Source organism: Manis javanica, chromosome 5 (genome assembly GCF_040802235.1).
Source record: "Manis javanica isolate MJ-LG chromosome 5, MJ_LKY, whole genome shotgun sequence".
Classification (NCBI taxonomy): Eukaryota; Metazoa; Chordata; class Mammalia; order Pholidota; family Manidae; genus Manis; species Manis javanica.
Window position 1 is genome coordinate 132,675,613 of NC_133160.1, and position 27,726 is coordinate 132,703,338.

Sequence of the window (27,726 nt, forward strand, 5' to 3'; positions counted from 1 at the left end):
GCCGGCTGCTGCGTAATTCTGGACGGCAGGGAGCAGTAGAGGAGTGTCAGAGCGCACAGCGGGCCTGTGACAGCAAGATGCTGGAAGACAAAATGCCGGTGTGCTCTCAGGGTGATGCTCAGTTCCTACTGACAGTGAAAGACACTTCCAAACACATGCTGCAAATGTATCCATTTTTAGAAAATGAATAAATAACACCCAAACAATAAGCTAGCAAACAGGAGTGCCAGTATTTATACTGACAAGCTGTTCATTTATTATAAGTTAAAGCTGTTTACTTCAGAGGAGTGGAAAAATTCACTAACAAATTCTGTACAAGCTTCTGATCATCTTTAGTAGCTATAATCCAAAAATTTCTTTAAATGCCAATTTATACTGAACATTCACATTTGCATCAGTTTTAATAAGGGTGTCTGTCACTCACTACCCAGTCACCTTCCATGCTTTCTCTGCACCAGACACTGCAATTCACAGCTATTACAGTTTCCATTTCAAGCCTCACTTTACCACATGTCCCAGGCTGGATTCTTGGTTCCTTATCCTTATTTCTCCCCATCTCATAAATAGTACCTACATCCACTAAGCCAAAAATGTCAGATCCCTCCCTCTTCCTTGCCTCCCACAGCAAAACCTCTTGATTCCAATTCTAAAATGTATGTCAGACCCATTCCCTTCTTTCCAACTCCACTGTCACACCGTCACCTGGGCTCCCTTATCATCCGCACCAGTACCACGGTAAGAGCCTCCAGCTGCTCCTTCTCTTCCAGCAGCAACCTGGTTCTTGTATTTGAAAACCTGGAATCAGATGCTAGCATTCCCTTCTCTGATGCCCTTCAACTGCTCCATTGAACTTGGAATGCAATCCGAACCCCTTATGGGTCCCCAAGCCCTGACCATCTCTCCCACCTCACCCTGCACCCACTCCAGGTTCTCTCTGACTCGGGACCTTCCCTCAGGAGGTTGCCTCTGCTTGCCCGCTGTGTGATTTGGGGAAGTCACTTAACTTTCTGGGCCTTTGCTTCCTCTTCTGTAAAAGAGGGAGCTGGTCTTTTTCTAGTAGTTACCCTCCTATTTCCTTTGAAAAGATAGAAGTTCTCTTGAATTTATTGCTTAAGAACCCTCTACCAAGAACTGATCCTGAAATAATATGAGACGTTAGGCACATGCCCATTGGAAAATATTTTCCAAGTATAGTATAAGAATATAAAATGCTTTGAAATTGAGATGTATGTGTTCACCAACAGTGTTTTCAAATAATAGAGGGATGTTTATACCATGTGAGAAGCCTTAAAGCGTAAAATTATAACAGGGCAGGACACTTAATCCTTAGAAAGTAAATTTCCTGTTCTCTTACTAGGGTCTATCCAATTGCACCAGTTGCATGTGAGTGCGCATCTAAATTGGCATTCAACTCCTTTATTAAAAGTGCTTTTTCAAGGTTTATACTATTCTCATCAGCATGATAGTATTGTGAGGTTTCTGATTTCGTATTGTCAAGTACCCAACCCAGAATTCTGTGCCATGTTTCCTTTTTTCCCATTGCCTACAGCAGGTAATAAATAATAGGATGTCTCCAAACCAGTGTACCACAGAAAATGTTGGTGAATTCTTGAAATATGTTTATTTATAAACTGAACCAACACCACTCCAATTCAGTCCTGTTCTGCAAACTTCATTGAATATCTACTAGCCATGGACCTTCTGAGTTCCAGGGTATGGTAATATGTCCTGGGTGCAGTTCTCAAAGGCCTCACGGTCCAGCAGGTGGACTCAGATGCAAGCAGATATGTCAGAGATCTGGTGAAGTAATAGAGGAAGGTACTGTGGTTTCTGGGGCCACAAAGTGCTCATCTCAGTGTGGAGGGATCAGGCAAAGTGTGGTGGCCGAACGGTACTGATTGGTCAAAGAAAACAGAGTTCCAGTAAAGGGAGTCAGGAGTGCATCAGCAGTGTCCTTTGGGGGCACAGTCAGGGTTCAAGAGGGTCTGTAGCCAGAGATAAAGCTGGAAAGGGAGGCAGGTGCCATGCCATGAAGAGCTTAGTGTGCCCCACATGCTCTCCCTCAAGTTAAGGCTGTACGCTGAAATACTTAAAATAACAATGATATTAGGTAGCCTATTGAGCCCTCACCAAATGACACTCTACAAGAAATAGCTCATGTAACAGTACATAGCTGAGATTCCAGGGCAAGTCTGCCATCTCTTCAGCCCTGCTCTGAACCACTATGTTATTATCCTCCAAGAGTAGATTTAAAACTGTGACCCTGGGCAAGTTAATCAACACCTCTGAACCTCATTTCATCATCTGTAGAATGGAAATAATTGGGTTGTTGTGAGAACTAAACAAGTTAAGCCATGTAAAATATTCACTCATCATGGTGCCTAGTATATGGTATATACATACAGTTATTATCATCTTCAACATTACCATTACAATTAATTCTTAAGATTTTAAGAAATGGAATAACATAACCATATTTGCTTCTTAAAAGGTGATACAAGACCAGGGTAAAGGAAGGCTGTGGGTAGGGCTGCCCCATTGCCAACTCCAGGGGCCACCATCACTCTGTAGTCAATGTAAGTGTGCCCCTTGGGCCTGTGCTGGGCGGCAGGTCTGGGAAGAACAAGAAGGGAAGCAGTCCAGAGATGATGAAAACCTAAGTGGGGGAAGCAAAGAAGAAAGGACAGTGGTAGATACGCAGTACCAGCGATTGAGTGAGTAAGGATGGTGAGGGGGTGGGAACAGTCTGAATCAGCTCCCTGGTTTCTGGCCTGAACAGGTGTGTTGAGGGGAGATGTGAGATGTGGGAAGCAGCTCAGATTATTGTATGTTTCTGAGTGTGTGTCTCTGAGTCCTTTCCAAAGGGGAAGTAAACATAATTTTAGATGAGCAATTTTTTTATGAAGTGTATCTTGTCCTCTTATGAGTGTAAATAATTGGGATTGACTCTGTTCTCAATAACGTACCCCAGTGAGTTTCAGTGCCACCACAAATGTCAGAATCCTGTTTTGATTTTCTGTTACAGCAATCCTCTGTCCGGCAAGACTGACCCTGTTATTTCTGAATTAACACATTTAATCACCCAAGGCACCTGTTAAGTTAAATGTGGTACACATGAAGTCTGCTGGTAGTGGTGGGAAAGTTCTTCATTTTGCTAGTGTATGTTTAAAGTACCTCATCTTATGCTACTTTATGGTACGTCAACATACTCATGTGCCCTGCAATTCACAGCTGTGTGGAGTTTTAATGACATGGAAGAAAAAATGTTTATGTCTATCCTTTTGTAAAGACATCTCAGAACATCCCCAAAATGGAAGAGACAGAAGAGTCTGGGTGGCTCACTGCCTCAGCGCCTGACAAGCCTGTATCTTTCTTCTGGCCAGTGGTGTGACCCCTTGATCTCAGGAGATGCAAGGATACCCCCTGCTGCTGTAGTTGTCCTCTGATAATACTATGGTCACTCTTCCCACAAAGGTCTCCCCCTCAACCTTGTGAAGGGGAAAGGAATGTGAGCTTTCTACCTCAAGGTAGAATATGGTAGGCCCTTAGTATTCTTAGGAACTATGTCCTAAGTCCTTAGCTAATGTTCAGGTTCATAAAAATGCTATAATGGCACATGATTTTTCCATAAGGTGCAGTCAAGTATAAGTGGCCCCTTCAGAATCTTAATGATGCTATAAATATGGTACAAAAATACTTGAATTTCTTCTAAGAATTGTCAGTTATGCACAAGTCTTTATGCTTCTCTCCACTTCCAGCAGCAGAATAAGGAGTTAACTCCCCTGTGGAGTGAGTGTTTGAAGTAAAAAATGCTACTTCAAGGGAGTGACAGTGACTTCAGCAGGAGTGAGCACAGTGGTACGGTAATGACTGACACAGTGGGCACTGAGTCTGAGGCTGCAGGCTGAGAGCTTCACATACGTAATCCTCCAGCAACCTTTGACATAGGTGCTTTTATTCCTGTTTTCAAGATGAAAAAACTAAAGCACAGAGAGGTTAAATAACCCCCTAGTGATTGGCAGAACAAGGATTCAAATTCAGACTGCGTGTCCCCAGAGTCGATGCTGGAATCTCAGCTCTGTAGGCCCTGTCAATGTGAGCAAACAGTGACCGTGGCGAGCTGTAGGTACAGAGCAGTCGGCTGGCCTCCCTTGCTCACTGTGAGTGGTACTTCCATACCTGTCATCCGTGTAAGGCATTCAAATCCATGCCTCAGTAAAGTGGCAGATTGTCACATGCCACAGGTGACCCAAGTCCCTAGGAATGGGAGCTCCCTCAATGCCAGTGGCCTGCTGGCATTCTGACTTCACTGGCCTACTTTCTTTACAGTTCGTCAAGCTTTGTATGTATGGTTCGTGCTGCCCACTTTCTCTCCACCATATTTTTCATTATTTCAGGGGAGGTGAAGCCCTGGGTGAAAGAGATCTGAGTTTGGAGATGATACTTCTGATTAAAGAAAAACCTAGAGGGTAGGAAGCCACAATTTCCTATGAATTCAAAGGAGGAAATAATTTTCTATTTGATTCTGGAAAATAAGAGAAATGCCTCCCTCCCCCAACAAATTCCATTTATTGAAGCTCCTAGGTACTGTCAGTTAATGTAAACATAATAGCATCCTTCAGCAAAATAGCTGAGTTATTCCCACTGCTTTTTTTTATAAAGCCTTCTGCTATAAATCCAAATTTTCACAAGAGTACAATCTTACAAAAAAACCAGTTGTTTCTTTCATGTTCCTTGAGTTTTCCATCCCTTTAAAACATTTTAATAAGCAGGGGGGAAGTAATTTTTATGTTTTATAATAATGAAAGCTACCCCTTTTGGAAAAACAAACAGTAATTTTCATTTTTGCATGTTGTCTTCCATTCCAGGCTCAAACTCTTAATGTTTTCCGTAATTTTCATATACCTCACATTAGTAGAGTAACTCCAGTAACACACAATCCCCCAAACTCAGTGGCTTCACACAAAGTCCCATCTCCCTCACTCTGCATTTCTAACGCCAATCAGCAGGGGGCTCTGCTTCTCACAGTCCCTGAGGTTCAGACCAGAGGAATCTGGCCCAACCTGCCACATTCAGGATCGCTGAGGCGGAAGAAGGAAAAATAGCAGATTACAGACAGGCTCTTAAAACTCTGCCTGGAAGTGACACCCAGCACCTCAGTTCCTTTCCACAAGTGAAAGCAAGTTATAGAGCAAGTCATGGAGGGTGGAGTTGTACATCTCCCATGTGCCTGGAAGGGAAGAGAAAGAATATTTGAGAACAGCCCTTATGACTCCCATAACAAGCCCATAAAATGGGATTCATAATAATACCTACCTCACAGGGATGAAACAAGATAGTATGCATATCTTATTACTATACATATTATATTATGTTATACCTGAACCATAATTTACTGTTTTCCTACTGTTCAATATTTAGGCCAGAAGCAATGAGTTTAAACATGATTTTAGAATAAATATTAGAATCTGTTCTGTGGCACCAGCCTCAAGTTGCATTTGGCTGCCCCTGCATGAGGTCCCTGATGCACACACACACACACACACACACACACACACACACGCACACGCACCCAGGCATACCATAGTCCGCTACCAATCCCCACACCGGCGGTTTCCTCCCCACACTTCCCCATTAAGGCTTGCAGTAATGGAAGATAAATCAGGGGTCTTGTCACACCCACTTTCTTGTAGCAAGGTTCTTAACCACCTCTGTGCAGTCTTCCTCTTTTGTGGTAAAGAACTTAAAATAGTATCTATCTTCTATGCCAGCCAGCTGCACAAATGCTGAACACACACACTCACACACACATCTGATCACCTGTTTGCCCTGTGGTCACAGATTAGAAGATCAGATACTAACAAAGCCCAGCTCAGCAATACAACCAAATATGCCTGCATGTCCTGATTTGCTCCCACTTAAACTCAGGTTGTTGTTATAATACCTCATCTCCTCCCTGCTCCAGCCTGTGTGCCTTTTCCTAAGAATGACTTTGGTGCCCAGCATTTAAAGTGTCCAGCTACAGCCTCCTCTGCACACTAAGTGACAGCATCCTGTACCCTCAGGCCAAGCACGTGCCTGGCACACAGTAGTCATGTCCGAATGAGAACAGAGATGACTTTAGAAATGAAATGAGGCTACATTGAAGGTTGTACTGCCCCTGTGAAGGCAGTAACATTACCCGAATATAAAATTCCTCTATTGATCCAGGTCCAGAGACCACTGTAGCTTTTGAATTGCCTATATTGTGAATATTCAGCCTTCCAAATTATAAAGTAAAATGTTAGTGGGACACTAGGGTCACCTGGCCTGTAGTTTATTACATTTAACTAAAAAATTAATGACTGATGATTAGCGATGTGGAGCATCTTTTCATGTGCCTGTTGGCCATCTGAATTTCTTCTTTGGAGAACTGTCTGTTCAGCTCCTCTGCTCATTTTCTAATTGGCTTATTTGCTTTTTGTTTGTTGAGGTGTGTGAGCTCTTTATATATTTTGGATGTCAACCCCTTATCACATATGTCATTTATGAATATATTCTCCCATACTGTAGGATGTCTTTTTGTTCTACTGATGGTGTCCTTAGCTGTACAGAAGCTTTTTAGTTTGATATAGTCCCACTTGTTCATTTTTGCTTTTGTTTCCCTTGCCTGGGGAGATATGTTCAGAAAGAAGTTGCTCATGTTTATGTCCAAGAAATTTTTGCCTATATTTTTTTCTAAGAGTTTTATGGTTTCATGACTTACATTCAGGTCTTTGATCCATTTTGAGTTTACTTTTGTGTACGGGGTTGGGAATGTAAACTAGTTCAACCATTGTGGAAAGCAGTATGGAGGTTCCTCAAAAAACTAAAAATAGAAATACTATTTGACCCAGGAATTCCACTTATAGGAATTTACCTTAAGAATGCAGCAGCCCAGTTTGAAAAAGACATATTCACTCCTATGTTTATTGCAGCACTATTTACAATAGCCAAGAAATGGAAGCAACTTAAGTGTCCATCAGTAGATGAATGGATAAAGAAGATGTGGTACATATACACAATGGAATACTATTCAACCATAAGAAGAAAACAAATCCTACTATTTACAACAACATGCATGGAGCTAGAGGGTATTATGCTCAGTGAAATAAGCCAGGCAGAGAAAGACAAATATCAAATGATTTCACTTATCTGTGGAGTATAAGGACAAAGAAAAAACTGAAGGAACAAAACAGTGGCAGACTCACAGAACCCAAGAATGGACAAACAGTTACCAAAGGGAAAGGGACTGTGGAGGGTGGGTAGAAAGGGAGGGATAAGGGGAAAAATGGGGCATTATGATTAGCACACATAATGTAGGGGGGTGACACAGTATATACAGAGAAGACAAGTAGTGATTCTATAACATCATACTACTCTGATGGACAGTGACTGTAATGGGGTATGTCGGAGAGGGACTTGATAATGGGGGGGGGTCTAGTAACCATAATGTTCAAGTAATTGTACATTAATGATATCAAAATAAAAAAATTTAAAAAAATTAATGACTGACAGGATCTGACTGAAGTTCTGTTAGAACTGGAAGCAACTCAACATCAACAGGAGTGAGATAGGAAAGGGGAAGGGACAGAATGGAGGACGCAGGGCACGGGCAGTAGGCTCCAGGGCCACAGAGCGGGAGACAGAGGGCCTCAGAAACTGAGGCCTGGCTCAGGATAATGCTGGTCCCACCAGGCCTGCTTGGAAAACAGGGCAATGTAGAGACTCCAAGAGGGATCAGCAGCAACTGTAGTTTAATAAGGAAATGTGTCCATTTGAGGACATAATATGTGCACATCAAACTGAACTGCTTCCCCCGTGAAGGAAAGCCAGGACTAGCAGGAACTAAGAACCCATATAGGATGTGTGAGACTGCCTAGTTCTAGCTCTGGTACTGCTGTTCATTAACGCTATTCCTTTGGCAAGTTACCTAACCTCCTATGCTTGAGTTTTCTACTCTATAAAATGGGATTAATAATAGTACCTATCTCACAGGGATGCTATGAAGATGAAACAAGATAGTATGTATATCTTATACATATTATATATGTACATGCATGTGATACTACATATATATATTATATAGTATGTGTATATTGCTTAGAACAAGGACTGCCCAACAGTAAGTGCTTTAAAAATGTTAGTCCTAGGAGGTGTTCTTGAGTCCCAGATGCTAAATGGAATTTAGGACAAGGTCCCAGAAATAGAAGGCAGCCAGGGTTCCCTGTAGAAGAGGTTGAAGTTCATAGTGAAAAATCAGTTAGAAAGTCAAGTGAAGACCTAGAAGGTGCAGGAACTTACCTTTTTGAAGCTGGTTAAAGGTACAGAAGATGGACAACTTGGATAAACCTTGAAGACATTATGCTTGTTGAAAAAAGAGCTAGTCACAAAGGGACAAATACTGGATGATGGCACTTATATGTCATACCTAGCATAATCAATTCATAAACAGAAGAGGGGATGGTAGTTGCCAGGGGTTGAGGGGAGTGGAGAATGGTGACTTATTGTTTAATGGGCACAGAGTTTCAGTTTTGCAAGGTGAAAGAGTTCTGGAAACGGATGGTGGTGATGCTTGTACAACAGTGTGAATGCACTTAATGCCACTACACTCTACACTTACACCTGATTAAAATGGCAAATTTTATATTATGTGTATTTTGCCATAGTTTAAAAAAAATAAGGAAGCCTGTATAAAATATGGACTTTAGTTATAAAATGGATCAACCTTGGTGCTTTAATAGTAACAAATGTATATCATACTAATGTAAGATGTCAGTAGTAGGGGAACCAGTTTCAGGGGTACATGAGAAATCTGTGCTCTCTTCACAGTTTCTTTCTTAGATCCAAAACTGTTCTACAAACTAAAGTTTATCCTTAAAAAAATAGCTGTACAGGTGGGAAGAATCAAATTAAGAGCCATTTTGGCTATTGTCAGGGATACTGAGGTTACCAGAGAGGTCATTTTAAGTCTGAAATCACAGATTGTAAATGTGGTTTAGACGTGGTAAGTTGGAAAGGGCCTAAAGGAACCAGAAGACTGGTTGCAGCAGCAGGTGAGTGGATGGCCATCAACACTGGCTGGGAGCGTCACCCACAGACCTGTGCTCCCACTGACCCCATTTTGCACACATGTAGGAGGAAAATCATAAGAACATGCATACTGTCCATTAAGGGTGTTTCAAATTCCAAATAGGGAAGATGAGTAAACCTGAATCTTTAAGCAAAGCAAAAAGTAGACAATTAGGAACAGACAGAATGGTCATGGGCAAGGCTTGACACATTGGTCCCAGAGTCCTTGGAGTCTGGTGGGTCTAAGCAGAGTTGGGTAGCTAGTCATGTCAGGACTAAACTGTCAGCTGATACTATAAATCAGATGCCATTTTAAAATAAGATTGGCCATTTGAAATCTTGTCCCTAAAAGTCCAGAAAGTCTTTATGGAACAGGTCTTAGTCCAACACATTTTTAGAACCCATGTCATTATTTGGTATTTTTACCCATGTTGTTTTAATTCTCATAACTTACAGTCTTATTACCCCAGAGTATTATGTAAAAAACTAGAATCAAATCATGTAATAAGTGGTAGAAGGAATCAAAACAATGATCTTCTAACCATAACTATGAAAGAATGAATTGTGAGTTTCTAAGCTCCTTTTCTAACAATTGCCAAACAAACAAAATCAAATCATGTATGGTGGTGAGATGTTTGCCCAAAGGCCTGACCTAGCCAGGCAAGCAGGCTACAGAAGGAGGCCCTGCAGAAGTCACTGATGAGCAGAAGTGGGCACAGAATAGCCCTCTCTATGGAACATGTGCCCTGCTCCTCCCATGCTGGACACCAAAATGTCAGCAGTATGGCATCATTTTGAATATCTGTGCAGTGCTGTGAATATTTGGCATATACAGATTCTGACCAGTCAGCATGGAAAGAGGGTGAAGAAGCTGTGGGGGAAGCAGGAACACATGTCACAGTGGGTACACAGTGGCGGGAGAATGTGAGCCTAGTGTGGCAGGGACATAATGAAGGGAACATGCACTAAGCAGCTGAAGGAAAGCAGGCTTGGGAGGGGGGCCCTGGAAGGACCAAGGGATCTGAGCAGAGGCAGGAAAGCAGTAAATAATGTTATGCCATAAGTGAAGAAATCTTAAAAATCAGTATTACTGATTTGGTGATATGAAAATTTCAATATTAGACCCCTCATATTTTTTAGTTTTCCTATCCACTTTATTTACAGGGATACTTTCAATAGAGATCCCAGAAAAGGAGACACATACATCAGAATGCAAAAATGGTACAGAAAGATAGCATGAAACCTCAGCCTCTACTAATCATGTTATTATGGCACATAGTAAGTGTTCAATAAATTTTTTTGTGGTTGCAACATGGAATAAATGGCATCAATACACATGTGTGTGTATATCTTTGTGCAGCTTTAGTTGCTATGTGAGGTTTTTTTTTTATGCATCTATTTACCACCATATACTCTGCCTTTGAGGTCAGGAATCATGTAATTAATGTCATCTCTGTAACTATTCACAGCTTCTGTGAGGCTTTTCCATTGTGGGGTGGGATCTAAACTAATAGTTTTCTAAATTACAGACTAAGTTAACATGGTGTTATTTTATTTAAAATGCTAATCTTAGACCACCCTATTTCTAGGTGCTAGCCCACCGTTAGTAGCATTCAGGTAAAGGCTGGACCAACAACATTGCATGGGAGTCAGGATTAAAAGGTTCAAGGACCCCTTCTGACTCTGAGTCCATTTTTCTGTGACACTCAAGTCCCCCAAGGTCAATATTATCTGTATATATGAGGAGAATTATAGTACTTGAGTACATTGCTTTTACGTTGCAAATCAATATTGCGTAGACTGAACTGTTCATTCTGTGAAATGAAAAGTCAAGCTACTCAGTTGCAGCTCTTATAGAACCTCCTGAAACAAGAATGGAGATGACCAGGGTGCTTTCAGGACCACTGGAAATGGTATGAGTTTTAGGAAAGTATGAGGCTTTTCTTAGTATAGTAAAATGTCTCTCTTTAATATTTTGAAAAATTTATACCTGTTGGCTAAAGCATTTAGTAGTCCTTACTAATGACTTAGTCCTGGACCAGATCTAATGTGGTGATCCATACATCCTCACCCTTCTGTTAACCTCTTATGCGTTCAACCAGTCCAGAACTTAAACAGCTACTATAGGCAGAAAAATTCCTGACCTAGTTTTTGAATCTTTACATGATGCATAGATAAAAATAATTTCTCTGCACTCATTAACTGAAAAGTCTGGAAACATAACAGCTTGGAAGCTCTCCATTTCTAAAATTGGTGCACAGAACAATGCTAAGTGGTTTGCTTTAGGAAAAAGATGTGTTGGTTTTAATTAATCCATCATTGAGCCTTTCAATGGAAATAATTGAATAAAATCTTTGTATTACTCTTTTTCCCAATTAATCAAAAGAGAATAATGTAACTTGGGAAGGAAAAATATATGACTAATCCTTCACTCCCATTTCCAATTTTCTTATGCATCTTTTGATTTCCATGTATTGGACTAACGATTCAGATAACTACACAACTTGGAACTTTAAAGTTCTATCATTGTTGCTTCTTGTCTTGTCCAACTTATGAGATCAGAAAGCAAATTCACTCTCTTCCCACCACCTCTGTCTTTATCAATAGCATATCTTGTGGAAGGCAGACTAAAGCAGAGAATGAAACAGAGACTGCTATTCATTGGGTTTACAGAAGAGAGTTACCTATCACAGAGTTCTTTTCCCCTCTGTCTGAGTAAACCAAATAGATAATCATGGCTAGAAGAGAGAGAATATGAGATCACTTGATAGAGAAACTTTTGAACACAGCTGAGTTTGTAACTGTACCTTAGACACTTATATCTGAAGTAGTTCAATTCAGGATAAGGAACATTGGAGGGATGGATCACAAACAAAACGTCAAGTCAAAGTCATGGGTATTCTCAGAAAGAGAGAGTGCCTTTTAGAGCCTGGCTCCAAGAAATGAAGAAAGGAAGGCAATTCAAGGACCTTACAGCAAATTCTTAATGCAAAAGAATTACATATATGTAAACATTTTTAAAACAGCAGGGTGAGTGACCCAAATATTCCCACTGCTCCTCTGACCTCATGTTGCTTCTGAAGAAAAAAACAACAAAAATGATGGAGAGAAGTATTTCTTTCTTCAGTCAGAAAGTGGATGTACCCATATGATCCCAATAGTAATCTTAGTTGTTTTTGTCTTGATTAGTGATCAGGGCATTTCTGATAATAAGTTGCAAACCTAGGCAAATACATTTGTTCTTCCTAACAAGTGGTAATTAAAGTGCTTTAGTAGCCAATGAAGTACTTTTGGAAATTTAAACTCAAAGCCAGTGTGTGTGTATATTGCACTGGGGGAGAAGAAAGGAGGAAATCAAGGATCTTGTATATAAACAAGCCACTTTTATGTGCATTTGAGGCCTTGGCCCTTCTTTCTATTCTCTTTCCTTTTGAGATCTCATCCAAGCTCAGAATTTAAACTATATCATCCGTGGAGATAATTAATTTGGAAAAGAAAGATTCACAGTGACCATAATAGTAAAATATTGGATAGGTTGTTCTGGGTAAAAGGCATTAGACTTCATCTCAGAGACAGCCAAATTCCATCACCAGGGAAGCCAGCCTGCGGGTGAGGCTAGTTTCCTAGCACTGACTAAAGGAGAGCGGGAGGGCGTAAGAATATACAACCTTGACAGCTTTCTTACTCTGTCTTATTCACTATCATGCTGCTTTCCCTAAACTGTTTTCATCATAGTTGTTTGTAACACAACTACCATTTAACGTATTACTTTAAAAAGAAAAACTAGGTGGAAGGAAAGCCACTTTTTGAGAGTGTGGCCAGGGAAAATTACCTCTGCCCTCCCACTCTCCAGCCCAGCTATGCTCTTAACTGTGTCACCTTCAGAGGGAAATGACTACAACCTATGGATTGATTTATAGGGAAGTCCTCTGCAGTGCAAATAAAAGGAATCATCTTATGTGAAAGCTACCTGGCAACAAAGGTGATGGCCTTAAGGGTTTGTAAGGTACCAGGAGTAAAAAACGTTCAAGCCGAATGCCCATCTGTCAGAATTGCTGGAAAGGAGATTCCTGCTTTGGGTCAGAGCTTGTGCTGGGGACCCTCTGAGGTCACTAAGAACTTGGAGTCTGCCTCACTGCCAAATTTGCATTTGCAACCCTAACCGCCCTCCTGGAATCAGGGAGCTGCAGAATTTGATGTGACTTCAGAGACCATCTTATCCAAGCCTATACAGAGAGGTTAAGGGAGTGCCGTGGCCCACTTCGAGCTCCTGTCCCACTCCTTCAAGTGCTGCGCCCTTTATTTTCCATCAGTAGAACCACCATCCTCCCAACTCAGAGGTGCAGACACTCAAGATCATCTGCCTCCTCTTTTTTATTGTCTCCCACAGCTAGTGACCAAAGTGACTGGTTATTTAACAGTGCCATTCCGAGCCTCCCTTCCACTGGGGGTTACCACTGCAGTGTCGGCTCCAGCCTGTCAGTGACTGCCTTGTGAATGTCCCTGATTCCAGTCTCACCCTCTAAGCTATGCTGCAGACTGTCACCAGCAACTACTACACCATCTCAAGGTTGGAAGAAACCAAAGAATTTATCTCATCCTACCTCCTATCTCCTGCTTGATCTCTTGATAAAACATTTCCTCTTTCGTTGACTTTTCCCCTTCTCCGAAGTCCTAGGTGGCTTCTCTTCCCTCTCAGATATAAAGTTCTTTCCCCCTAGCTTTGCATTCATGCCTCTGCTCCCATCTCCTGCTAAGTCTGGCCCTGGTTTACCTTCTGGCTGCTCTTTCACCAACAGCAACCAAGGAGGCTAGTTTTCTCACTATTCCATGAGCTCCCTAACACATTTCTGCCTCCAAGTTACAAATGACAGCTAATCAACCAAACTAGCTTCAAAAAAGAAAAACAAAACCAGCTCACACTAAGTAAATTGTCCAGGGTTAAATCTGGTTTCCTCAGTCTTTGTCTTCAGGAGTCTGTCTCCATCTGGTTCTGCTTTCCTCGGAGTTGGTTTCACTCTCAGGTCCCCCTTCTCCATGTAGTAGTAAAGTGGCCACCAGCAGCTCCAGGTTTATGTCCTCTCAGCAAACAACCCTGGAGAAAGGAGAGCTTCTCTTTACCCGTGGTTCCTGCAGAAGTCTCAGGATCAGGTCTCACTGGACTGCTGTGGATCCCGCACCCATTCTGAATGTTCACAGTGGACAGGGTGCTTCAGTAAGCAAGGTCAGTTCAGCCCCACCTGAATCACAAGAGCTAAGGGTAAATCTAAGGAAAATCAGGGAATTATTATCAAAAGAAGTGGGGTTGGAGACTATAGTCATTCCCTCCACCTAAAATGCTCTGCCAGTTCTCTTCAGCTTCTAGAAGGCCCAGCCCAGGTGCCACTTCCTCCAGGAGGCCACTTTATAACCAATCGACTTACTGTGACCCCTGAAGGCCTTCCACCCTTGCTTTCTGGAGCACTCCAAGTCCCCATAACTGGGTGCTAAGGTCCTTAAAGGCGGAGGCCACATTGTGCATCTTTATACCATGGTTTTCCTCACCACACCTAGGACTGTGCTTTGCACAATTGATAGAGAATATACACTGTTGTGTTGTGGTGACTTGTGAATGTAACATGTCAGAAAGAGGGATGAGGTACATGGGAAAAACAGATGTGTGTCTCCAAGGATGTGTATTAGCAGGCAGCCCCTGGGCCTGGTGGCCACATGATTGATGCAGGCATTTGGCCATCTTGGTAGCCAGGGTTGAGATCTTGGCTAATGGGATGTGCACCACAGCATGCTGGGCAGCAAGATGATGGAATTACAAGGTGCACTGACTACAGGCTATTTTGTCACTCTGACCTCAGTTTCAGCAAGCAACGACAAAAATAAATAGACCAAAAGGCAAATTAGAGGAAAGAATGAAGAGAAAGGGATAAGAGAGGCATTTTTAGGGGCAATAAGGACATAAGTTAGAAGAAAAAGTCAAGACCATGGCCAAAGACAACAAGAACTACTTGTTCTCTGAAAATAAGGCCTATCTGCTCTCTTCACATACAGCCTTTTACCTGTTTTTTATTGTGTGCATGATCTGAGTGCATGTGTGTTTTGATCTAGAAACACCTTTCTCTCTCCCTCCAACTCCCTCTCCACATCACCCCCACCTCTACAGTGTCAATGTTTTCTGATCCAGCAACCCTTTCTGAGTAACTAGTTCCATGTTTATTGACGTTTATTTGTAAAACAACTTCAAGAAAATTCGTTTAGCAAAAGTCATGTCATCTTGTTTTTGCATTCCTTCTAAATGGGAGGAATTTATTTGGTATGGTTTAAACATTTTAGAGAATGAAGACTTTGGCTGTGTCACTTATGAAACAAGATTTTGCATTGTATAAAACTGATCTAAAGAAGATGTTCAGAATATTTGGGAGTTAACTTTGGGTCCATTGAAAGAGAAAAGCTTGCATTCTTGAAGATTCTCTAACAAAAGGAAACCACGGGCCAATATAATAGAACTTGGTGAGATTTAGGGGTTACATAGCTAGGGTTCTCAGACCTTAATATGTGTGAAAATCACCTGGGGTTCTTATTCAGAAGGTTCCCAGGCTTTTCCCCAGGGGGACTGATTTTGTAGGTCTGCAGTAGATCCAAGAGTCTGCAGTTAACATTGCAAAAAACCTAACCCTAACCATAGTCCTGGACCCTGACCCACGTGATTGGTGAGAGTGCTCCATAAACCACACTTCTGGAAATACCGCCCCAGGCCAAACTCCTACTCTTAGACATGAAGAACTTCAGCCAGTGGTTGAGAAGTGGCCTGTTGGACATCACGCTGCCATCACAGGCTACACCTTACTCACTAAAACAGGAGTAATGGTGCTGTCCATTTCCAAAAGTTATTGGGAAAACTACACATGAAAATACATGTGAAGCAGAGAACCAAGATGGCAGCATGAGTAGAGCAGCGGAAATCTCCTCCCAAAACTATATATATTTTTGAAAATACAACAAATACAACTAATCCTAAAAGAGAGACCAGGAGATACAGCACAACAGCCAGACTATATCCACACCTGCGAGAACCCAGCGCCTTGCAAAGGGGGTAAGATACAAGCCGCAGCCCGGCAGGACCCAAGCGCCCCTCACCCCAGCTCCCCAGTGGGAGGAGAGGAGTCAGAGCAGGGAGGGAGAGGGAGCCCAGGACTGCTAAATAGCCAGCCCTAGCCATCCGCACTGGAGCGCAGACACACAGGGCGTGCGTGGGGTGCTGGAAACTAGGGAAACAGGACAGTAAGACCTGTGAGCGGGTCCCTGCAGCTGGCGCACCTGGGACAAAGAAAAGTGAGTGCTTTTTGAATGACTTAAAGGGACAGGGACCCCATAGCTGGACAGAAGTGTCCCAGGACACTTAGCCCAGCAGCTGGGAATCCCAGGGAACTCTGGGCACCTGAACCCCCACAAGCACAGCTTGGAGGCCCCTCACCGTGATAAACAGCCTCCTGCCTGTTCGCCCTCAGATGCTGCTCTGCCATATTGGAGAAGCAGCCTGAGGCAGGCCACGCGCACAGCAACTGCAGAGCTAAATAAACTCCATAGCAGCCAGGCAAGATCAGAAGCCTAGTCTGCATGCAGCTGCCCAGTACAAGCCGCTAGAGGCCGCTGTTCTTCCAGGAGAGGAAGGCCACAAACTGGCAAGAAGGGACTTTCTCTTACCCAATACACACACCGGCTCCCCACAAATATATCTATCACCATGAAAAGGCAGAAGAAATTGATACAGACCAAGATCACAGAGGCAAACCCTGAGGAGATAGACCTAACCAGTCTTCCTGAAAAAGAATTAAAAATAAAGCTTATAACCAAAACTGCAGAGAAATATGCAAGAGCTAAGGGATGATGTCTGGAAGGAGATTACAGAAATGAAACAATCTCTGGAAGGATTTATAAACAGAATGGATAAGATGCAAGAGGCCATTGATGGAATAGAAACCAGAGAACAGGAATGCATAGAAGCTGACGCAGAGAGAGATAAAAGGATCTCCAGGAATGAAACAATATTAAGAGAACTGTGTGACCAATCCAAAAGGAACAATATCCGCATTATAGGGGTACCAGAAGAAGAAGAGAGAGAGAAAGGGATAAAAAGTGTATTTGAAGAAATAATTGCTGAAAACTTCCCCAAACTGGGGGAGGAAATAATCGATCAGACCATGGAAGTGTACAGAACTCCCAACAGAAAGGGCCCAAGAAGGACAACACCAAGACACATAATAATTAAAATGGCAAAGATCAAGGACAAGGACAGAGTTTTAAAGGCAGCTAGAGAGAGGAAAAAGGTCACCTATAAAGGAAAACCCATCAGGCTATCATCAGACTTCTCAACAGAAACCTTACAGGCCAGAAGAGAAGAGCATGATATATTTAATGCAATGAAACAGAAGGGCCTCAAACCAAGACTACTGTATCCAGCACGACAATCATTTAAATATGAAGGAGGAATTAAACAATTCCCAGACAAGCAAAAGTTGAGGGAATGTGCCTCCCATAAACCACCTCTACAGGGTATTTTAGAGGGACTGCTCTAGATGGGAGCACTCCTAAGACTAAATAGATGTCACCAGAGAAAATAAAATCACAGCAAAGAAAGCAGACCAACCAAATACTAACTAAAGGCAAAAAATAAAATCAACTACCCACAAAAGCAGTTAAAGGAAGCACAAAAGAGCACAGAATAAAACAACCAACATATAAAGAATGGAGGAGGAGGAATAAGAAGGGAGAAAAATAAAGAATGACCAGACAGTGTTTAAAATAGCTCAGTAAGTGAGTTAAGTTAGACAGTAAGATACTAAAGAAGCTAACCTTGAACCTTTGGCAACCACGAGTCTAAAGCCTGCAATGGCAATAAGTACATATCTTTCAATAATCACCCTAAATATAAATGGACTGAATGCACCAATCAAAAGACACAGAATAATAGAATGGATAAAAAAGTAAGACCCATCTCTATGCTGCTTACAAGAGACTCACCTCAAACCCAAAGACTATAGGAACAAAGAAAGACTGAAGGAACAAAACAGCAGCAGAATCATAGAACCTAAGAATGGACTAACAGTTACCAAAGGGAAAGGGACTGGGGAGAAAGGGAGGTAAGGGAGGGATAAGGGCGGGGAAAAAGAAAGGGGGCATTATGATTAGCAATGTATAATGTGGGGGGGCATGGGGAGGGCTGTGCAACACAGAGAAGACAAGTAGTGATTCTATAGCATCTTACTACGTTGATGGGCAGTACTGTAATGGGGTTTGTGGGGGGGATTTGGTGAAGGGGGGACCCTAGTAAACATAATATTCTTCATGTAATTGTAGATTAATGACAACAAAATTAATTAATTAATTAATTTACAAAAAGAAAATACATGTGAAGCACTTTGCATAATGTCTAATAAGTAATAAATTCAGGCTAATGCTTAAGTATTATTATCAATTTAATTGTTATTACTTATATATTTCCCTACTTGAACTGTATTCTCCTATAGAGCTTTTTGCCAAAAGGCAAAGGGCTCTTTGGGATGAACTGGCAAGGTTTCTCTAGAGAGCAGGAGAGGTTCTCCAGAGCTGGACAGAGAGACATCTTCCCCCAGCTCTCACCACGTGTTTCCTCCTGCAGTTCCGGCAATGGGTGACTGATGTTAGGACTTGATCGTCCCCAAGCGAAGGCTGCCCACCCATCTGGGAGATTTTCCTTTGTCCTGCAGCAACTATGAGGGATGCAGTCTGTCATAGAAACAGAGATATTGGATCAAATGATAAGCAGACAAAAGTCAGTTGTTGGGAGTAAGAGGGAAATACTAATGAAGGGTAATGAGAATTTCTCAAGCATGTGAAAAATGTCACTGCATTCTAGAACGTTCGTGCTGAAAGAAGCCTCAGCAAATGTCTTGTGCGGCACCTTCCCCTCCTTAGTTACTACATGAGAAAAGTACCTGGTTGGAGACAGAGTTGGCATAAGAGTCCTCTTCAGTCCCTCAGGTCCAGAAACAACCAACCCTGGTAGTGCCTGCCTCACAGTATTAACAAAAGGGCCCCATGGCACCATCAGAGTTTCAGATGTAGACACAAGTTCATAGCCTTGTAATAAAGAGTAGGGTCAAATGCATGTGCATGGGCATGTTTTCTAATTGCACTCAGAGTGTCATTGTTTTTCCTTCTCACCTTGGGGAACAAAAACAGCCCTTTTTTGTCTAAAGGAACAATTTTGATGCAATAGGAGAAAATGAACCTTTTTCCTTTGTGTCTGGAAAAAACATTTCTCATGTACAAAGAACTTGTGTTCTAAGGAGGGTCTGGAGATGGCAACTGGGACCATAACAATCAGGTTTACTGTTCAGCCACACAAGGAGGCTGTCTGTCAGGTTAACGGTGCCCTCTTAAAACAGCAGCAACCAGCCAGTTAATAAAAAACAGCCCTTTCTGGGGCCTGCTTGGGCTGGTTAACTTAGATTTATATTAACAAATGAAAATATGAGCATAACCTTGGCCTGATGTAAGCACATACCCCTTCCAGTCTTGGGTTTTCTTCTCAACTTGGGGCACCTGGCCCTGCACTTACAGCATGTTGAAGTCTCATCTCTGTGGACAAGATCAGTGAGACTGAGTCAAAAAATGCAGCACTAGGGGAGCACTGTGGCTAAGGTCTCCGCGAGAAACCTCCTCTATCTCCTCTGCCATGGGACCTGCTGTGCGCCTGCCATTGTGAAGCTGCAGAAGAGGAAGGAACAAAGGCTCCTAAACGTGCTTGGTGAGCGGTGGCCCCTCAAGCCACTTGGTCTGTGGGCCTCAGCTCTTGGGAGGAGTCAGCCAGGATTTGTGAGAGCCTGTAACTGCCACGTCAGGAAGAACCGCTGCTGTTCTCAGCAGCTGAGAGCTGGCAGCAGCTGCCAACAATTTTTTTTTTTTAACTCAGACCCCATACTGCTCCATTCCTGCTGATTCTTTCAGTGTTCCTTTCAGAATGGCAGATGGTGACAGTTCTCCAGATGTTCGAACTTTCATGTTCATCTGAGGTTTATACAGTGTGCCAGGGTTATTTATGTCAGTAGAATCATACGCCCAGCACAAGCAGACCAGGTGGCATGCTGCCCCAGCTGCCTGTCAGAGTGGCCTCTGCACAGCACAGGTGGAGTGCTGAGCCCAGACTGGGTCCCCTACCATTTTCCAACCCTCTTGACATATTACAGTTGCATCCCACTCTTCTGCAAGGACAACATTTGCATCTGAAGCCCAGGGTTTTTTCTGGAATAGTGGGTGTCTTTGATCCATTTGCCCTCCTCCCTTATGTGGCTTTAGTCCCCCAGGCTGCGTGAGTCCCCCAAAACATCAAAACATTCTGACCTTCAATCCAGTTTTGCTAAGATTTCAGCAACTCTGTCCTCTTTGTCACTTCCCCCTTGGCCACCCGCTGGCTGCTCGCCCTGGGGCAGCTCCCGCAGTACCGCAGAGGCAGAAGGACTCAGGACTGCATGATCCTTTGGTGGACAACTGTGGTTTTGCCTGCCCTGCACCAGCCCTTCTTTTGAGAATCCTTCTTGAGGAACTGCTCTTCCTCTTCCTCTGTCTGATTGTACTGGGGACTGTCTTTCACAGTATCTCACCTTGTTAGCCACAGAACTGGCCACTTAGATTAGGACTTTTCTAATTAAAGTGAAAGGAAGAGCCTACCTTCTTGGCTAGGAAGCTGGGAGCATGTGCTCGTGACAGCTGCTGGCAGCCGCATTTTCATGCTTCAGAGGTAATTCGTTTGCTGGAGAATTAAGCTGATCGTCAAAGAGAAGAGGCAAGGGACAGAAAGGGCATGGTGGGACCCAGGTCCTGCTTTCATGGTCCCAAGACCCTGCAGCCCTTCCTTTGGCTTGGTTACTTGAGTAAACTGAGTAAGTTTCCCTCTATTCCTTAAGATAATTTAAGTTGGATTTCTGTCACTTGCAATCCTATCTCATGTTGTCTCCTTGACTTCTGTTAGCACATCCCTCCATGCTCCTTGGAGATTTCCAGTCTCTCAGAATCTTCCAGGCTCCATGGGGTAGCACTTTCCTTTCAAGTGTGAGAGGTGATTCTGACATGCTGTGGGGGGACAGCCCCTGTAACCAGGGAGAACAGTTCTTTGAATGCCTAAAGGTGATCTTGGGCTTCTTCCAGACTTAGGCTTCTGCCTGTGGAGAAATGTATTCCAAAGCACCTCATGTGACATTTCAGAGACCCCAAGGCCAGAAGAAATGTTGGGCCCCCCTATAGCCTTCACTTCAGCAACACGTCTGAGGTCCCCGTAGTGTTGCTGACCACCGCAGGCGGTATCTCAACCTATGGTGGGACACTTGCTTGATACAATCAACTATGTTTTCTCCTTGGGAAGTTCTCTTGCAGCCAAATAGCTGCCTCTCCTCAAATACAGCATTCTATTTCAGGCCATATATATTTCTCAGCCCTAAATCATTGTGACTGACTACTGCCTTTGTCCCAGCATACCATCATAGAAAAACATGTCTTTCCACTTCAGTCCTTCTAAGTATATTATGTTCTCCAACACAAGTCCTGAGGCAGAATCTGCTGCCAGAGTCTCTTTACAAAATGTCCAAAAGGTATGACAAAAGGAGACCAACTCTCAGTGGTATTTAAAATAAGGCTAAGAGCAGGAGCTCTGGAGTCCACCTGCCTGGTTGGACTCCAACTCTGTCACCTACCAATGGTGGCCCGTTAAGCAAATCACTTAACTTATCTGTGACTCAGTTCCCACATACAGAAAATGGGGACCATAGTAATACCTGTTTCAGAGGGCCACTATGAGGAGGAAATGTTCTAAAAGACATACATGGCTTAGCATAGCTTCTACCACATCAGTAATCACTCAGTAAATATTAGCAGTGATACTAAGAGTTGTTGCATATGGAAACTGTGGGATCTGGTTTCTTACATTATGGTCCTATGTTTGGCTTCTGGGAAATGAGACTTGGCAGAATTGGCAGGAAGAAGACCAGTGCAGGTGCAAGAGAAGGATGCTGGCCCGACCTCTGGAAAGCCACCGCCCTGAGCCCTCCTGTCCAGTGCAAGTGCAAAGGGCAGACCCTTGAACACCAGCTGCCCACTGAAAAGCCGGCCACATCGCCACTCTCTGCCGCCTCCTGAACAGGGCTGCCTTTGTGGGAGAGGGGGATAGAAGGTGAACCTTGAAGAGAGGGAGGAAAGTAGCCGACAGATGGAGTGAGCAAATCTCCAGAAGAGGGTACAGCATGGGAGAAGGCCTGACGTCAGGAGCAGGAGGGCTGGGTTATCGGGGAGGTTGAGATTCTCTCTTGTGGATCAAAAGGAGCAGGGCAGGAAAACCGCAGACGCAAGAGGAGTGTGCGGCCTTGCCGACAGGAGCTGGCTCCTTTGGGGAGGAGAGGGCTTCTTCCATGTCTCTTTCACGGCCCTAAAAATATCCCTCCCCTTCCCATTGCCTAGTCAGATGTGTACATCTGCAAACCCACCAGTCCCCTGAGCTAAGGTTTGTACTTAAAGGACATGATTAGATCCTAGACTTAATTTATGCATTTCTTTGATATTGATGCAGCTGTGTAAGCCATGGTTATTTTATTGATGTTTCTTCAGACTCTCCTCTTAGGAGTTTTGCTAGACTGCTTGCTCTTTTTTTTTTTTTTTTTTTGCTGGTTTTCCAAGCTTTGGATTTGTTTGTCCATGTGTATTAGATTGAAATATTTGAAATTGCTGACTTTCCCCCATATTTGGCCTACCAAAACAGCAGTGTCATATGGCTCAACTGATATTTTTCAAGTTTAGGTTAGAACTGTAAGTTTCCAGAGAAGTGGCACCATAGCCATGTCCCTGAGTAACTGCCCCTGAAGGGTAGCCTGATGGTGATTGGAAGCTGGTTAACCATCGACAGCAGAAACTGGACCAGAGACGAGGTCACAGTTAGATAGCAGCATTCTATGCTGGGCACTTGCTCTTGTGTTCATGCTCATAATCCTCATTCCAACCATCCCCTGGCCCCTGGTCAAGGCAGCATGAGGGACAGAGGCACAGAGAGGTGGGCAAGCTCGCCCAGGGCTATACAGCCAGGAGGTGGCAGAACTAGGGCCTGACCCCAGGCAGCCTGGCTCAGGAGTCGTAGTCTTAACCATGACACTACAGAGCATCTGAACAAACAACCATGCAGGCAACAGTACTCGTTGGTCTATTGCTGTAGACTGCTGCTGTTATTATTCATCAAATATTCCTGCCCAGCCTTTCTGGGTTTTGGATATCCTGGTATTGTTGGCTTGGATGAAGTTATTTTTCTGGATAAACTCTACTATAAATCCTTTAGAAATTAGCTGCTTGAGGATTTTATTTTTACTTGGTATTTCACCACCACCCTCCCAGTCCTTTCATCTCCTCACTCGCGTTATGAGTTCTGGAGGCTTTACAAAGCCATTCCATATTCATCTTCTCATTCTTCCCTCATAATACTTGTCCCCTGGATGAGGAAACGGTGCTCTGACAGCAGAAAGGACTTGACTGGGGCCCACATCAACTCCCTTCTGCAGACAAGCAGCAGCCGTGGCCGTGTGACTGTCCATGTCGTGTCTCCCCAGAGCACACTTGCAATTGTTGAAGACATGTGTGAGCCCACTCCATTGCTCGGGGCTGTGTGATTTTGATGAGGCCATTTACCCTTGATGAGCTTCTGTTCTTTAATTTTAGGAAGATTGGAGCTATTTATACCTGGTAGGATTGGTGTCCGGTAGTGTCTGTGACTCCTTTACATGTAGACATGTCCAAGGTTTCTTTCATCTTTGCTCTCTCTAGGCTGGCTCTCCTGTGATACTACAAGTCACAGTCACTGGCAGAAACTGACACCAGGTCTATAGGGTGTAAGACAAACTAAGCTAAATGCCCATTCTTCACTAGTCTTATCTGTAAAGTACTGTAGTGAAATGACAGCTTTTAGAGGTTTCCTTTGCCAAGTGGGGACAGTTAAAATACTGGCTCCATCGAGGGCTCCCTGTGAGGACCCAGCAAGGTGATGGGTGGAGCCCAGGGCTGGGCGCTTGTAAAGTCCCAGATAATGTAGCTGTTGTAGCTGTTGCTGGTATTTGTTTTTATTACCTTTCCAACAGGCCTTTATAGTTCACCTAACCAGTAGAGTGAATTGTCACTCCTATGGGGCCTTGTAAAGTTGTAAACACTTTTCTGCTATTCTGCGACTACTGAAAAGATTCCTTTACTGGGTTTCTAGATGCCAGTTGTAATTTTATCATTGGTCTCCTGCTATTTGATGACTTTCCAGGGAACACGTAGGTAAATGTAGATTTCTGTTCTAATCTGGGGTAAGGTCGGGGAGAGGGTAAGTAACATTTCAGAGAATGAGAGGATTATCATTCTTCTAGTGGACCTGTTACCAACATGTGTCCCCTTATCACTAACAGATTGTAAAGCTATAAACCTTCCTGTTCCATAAATCCTGAGTTACATCACAAGAAAGGAAAACGCCAGTCCATGCAGCAGCTCCCTGGTGCTTGCTTGGCTCACCTGGGTGCTGCCTGTATGTGGTTACTGCTTATTTCAAATGACATTTTTAAATTAACTGTTGCAGTAACAATGGAAATATTTTAAAGTCTACTTTTAGTATTTTGGTGGGATAAAGAAGAGTTGTCAATGTTCAAAACCTGTGCCGTCTCAGCTGAGCAAGCCCTCCTCCATGTTCCTTAGTACGCACCTTCACCACAGGCCTTACCGTAGCGCCTTAGATTCGGTCGTCAATGTCTCCATTCCTGCCTCCCCTGCCTCTCCCCCCACTAAATTACTGAATCTTAAGGGTAGAAAACAATTGTTCAGCTGTTAAAAAAAAATTGCTACTACTCAGAGAAACTCTATCCCAGAGTAGAGCTGAATTGGCCTTGTTTAGCTTATTGGTTTTATTCTCTCACAGCTGTTACCCTTTGAGGTGCCCATCTTAAGCTCCTCATTCCCTCACAGGAGATGCCAGGGTGCTGCAGACAGGAGAGCAGCTCCTTTAGGCTGCCCCCTAGAGAGATACCCGGCTGTGGGATTCACGTCTGGGCCCCACATGGGACCACCTGGGGTAGGGCTGTGGGAGAGGGTGGGGGTCCAGAGCAGCTTTTGGCCTTTACTCAGACAGATAGACAGACAGAGAAAGCAGAAGTGTGATCCTCCAGCTTTCCTGCTCTCATCTGCCCCTAATTCAGGCTTCTGTTTACCAACCTGGCATCTGAACATGTCTTGTTACTGTCTCTCTGTACAAATACCACACTACAGCCTGTCACTCTGCCATCTCTTTCCCAAGGATGTTCTTAAAATACTGATCATCTGGAAGCAGCATGCCTTCTGCCCTAGATAGTGTTGGAATGCATTTTAATAACCCAATTCCCCTTTTAATCCACAATCACTATCAGCATTAGTCAGGATAGTCTATGTTTCACTGCAGCAAGAAAATAGCCCCAGAAGTCCAGGGACTTAATTAAATTCTATTTCCTGCTCATGAAACACATCTGCTGTGGCTCAGTGGGGGTCTCTGCTCCACATGTTTTCTCAAAAGACCCAGATGGAAAGAAGCTCACTCACTTTGAAGCCACACCACCTGGAAGAAGAGGCCTCTGCAGACAAGATGGCAGGGCGAGAGAAACGATGAGCCAGAGGGCCACGTAAGCACTCAGAGAATCCCTGCTTGCTGCCTGTCAGCAAGAATGGGTCACATGACTTCAAGGGAGGTTGGGAATGAGGTGGGTCGGGTGGATACTCAGTATACAGGTGATGTCTCTGCCACAATTCATTCCCCTACATTTTCTATGTAACTTAGTAGATTACAACTTTCCGATCATAAGTTAGTTTTCCTAAGAGCACTGGTTGGATAAAGAAGAGTTGTCAATATTCAAAACCTGTGCCGTCTCAGCTGAGCAAGCCCTCCTCCATGTTCCTTAGTACGCACCTTCACCACAGGCCTTACTGTAGTGCCTTAGATTCGGTCGTCAATGTCTCCATTCCTGCCTCCCCTGCCTCTCCCCTCACTAAATTACTGAATCTTAAGGGTAGAAAACAATTGTTCAGCTGTTAAAAAAAAATTGCTACTACTCAGCAGAGAACCTGGCTATTTAATGGCAGAGGGAGGGAGAGAAGAAATGAATGAATAATGAAACAAAACCACCTCCTAGAGTGAGTTAGTCATAAACTAGATTCATCTTTTATGGATTGATTTTTACCAGTGTAGTGGGCACCAGTCTCAGGATAAACATTTAGTTATATACCAAATTCAACTTAAATTTTTTTTCTCTAACCCTTAATTTGTATGTTGTACTCCCATTCCCCCAGGTGGTGGAAACTTACCGTCTGGCAGTTTGAGGTTTTCTAGGGCCATGTCGCACTCAATCTGAGTCTCTTTGAATTCCATTAGACCAAGAGAAGCTTTCTGCTGCCTTGAGAAAGGGCCCAGGGAACAGAGAGCCTGAGGCTTCATCTATGGCCAGGCACTCTGGGCCACATGCAGTGCTAGGCTGTAAAGAACTCCTCCGACCTGTGACACAGCCATCTCTGCTCCAGGTCTTCTGCTTTCCTGGGATCCATTCAAGCGGTGAAGCATAGACACACCCTTTGTTCTGTAAACCTACAAACAAGTTGAAGGGTTCTCTCACTCCCCACCAGGATCCCTGACCCAGGGACCTTTTTCTAGTCTTGGGGTTAGAAGGCTACATCTGCCTCTTTCAATCCCCTAAGTATCCTTAGGGCCTAACTTTCAAGACTCAATAGATAGCAACTGAAAGGAGATAAAAAGAAATGACCTTATGCATGTATGTGAAATCTGTCCATATTCTAAAATATTCTCTTGCCATGCTAGTGCCACTTACTTCTTTGTCCCCAGACATCTTCATCTTGTCCCATACCCTGTCCACCGGTGTCTGCAGACAGTGGACATACTTAAGTGTTTGAAGCCATTGGTCCACCACTTCTGCCCAGAGCAGGTTCACAGGCAGCTTTACACCACACATTTGAGATGCATGCTGCAAAGCAGGCTTTACCTGCCTTACCTGAGACCCTCTCCCCAGTAGGTAAGCTACTCTCTGCTCTCCTGGATCCTGCACCAAGGTTCAAAGACATCTTGCCCATACTGACATTTTCATGGTACAGGACTGGTGCATTCAGGCCGTAAATGAAGGAATCAGAGATTTGTACCTCTATTTAGGGTTGGTCCTTGTGGTTTTCCCATGAGTCCCTGCATCTTCAAAGAAGTGGGAAAGGTCAAGACTTCAGGGTGGTCACGACAGACTGCAGTTCCAGTGGGGGAACCAGTGGACCAGGGGACATTTACTTCCCTGTGCCTCTTAACAATCTTTTAAGAAAATCTGTTTGCTGGAACCCGGAGGGAAGACAGCCCATAAAAAAAAAAAGAGTCTGAGAACACCTGTTGGTTAAGTCAAAAAGGAAAGTAATGGGCCTCAAACATCAAAGGGCAAGTGGCTGCTTTCAGTAACAGCTGAAACCACAGATGGTTGTTGGAGATAAAGGCAGTGCGCCCTTAAGGAGCAGCCCTGTGCAGTCCCGGGGCTCCTTGGCTGAGCCCTGAACCAGAGTTTTATAATATACATATTGGAAAAGATCCCA

The 27,726-nt window shown here is 43.6% G+C and overlaps 1 protein-coding gene and 1 long non-coding RNA gene across 2 annotated transcripts in view; one reads left to right on the plus strand and one right to left on the minus strand.

Moving 5' to 3' along the window:
• Positions 1 to 27,726, plus strand: part of SCFD2 (sec1 family domain containing 2) — a 398,635-nt gene that overhangs the window by 308,241 nt on the left and 62,668 nt on the right. The gene's annotated exons all lie outside the window — the stretch shown is intronic.
• On the minus strand, positions 371 to 27,482 carry LOC140849622 (uncharacterized). Its single transcript, XR_012131731.1, has 5 exons — positions 27,298 to 27,482; positions 26,455 to 26,731; positions 18,724 to 18,849; positions 14,012 to 14,330; positions 371 to 5,230 (listed from the first exon to the last, which is right to left on the minus strand). It is a non-coding gene; the product is annotated as an uncharacterized lncRNA (long non-coding RNA).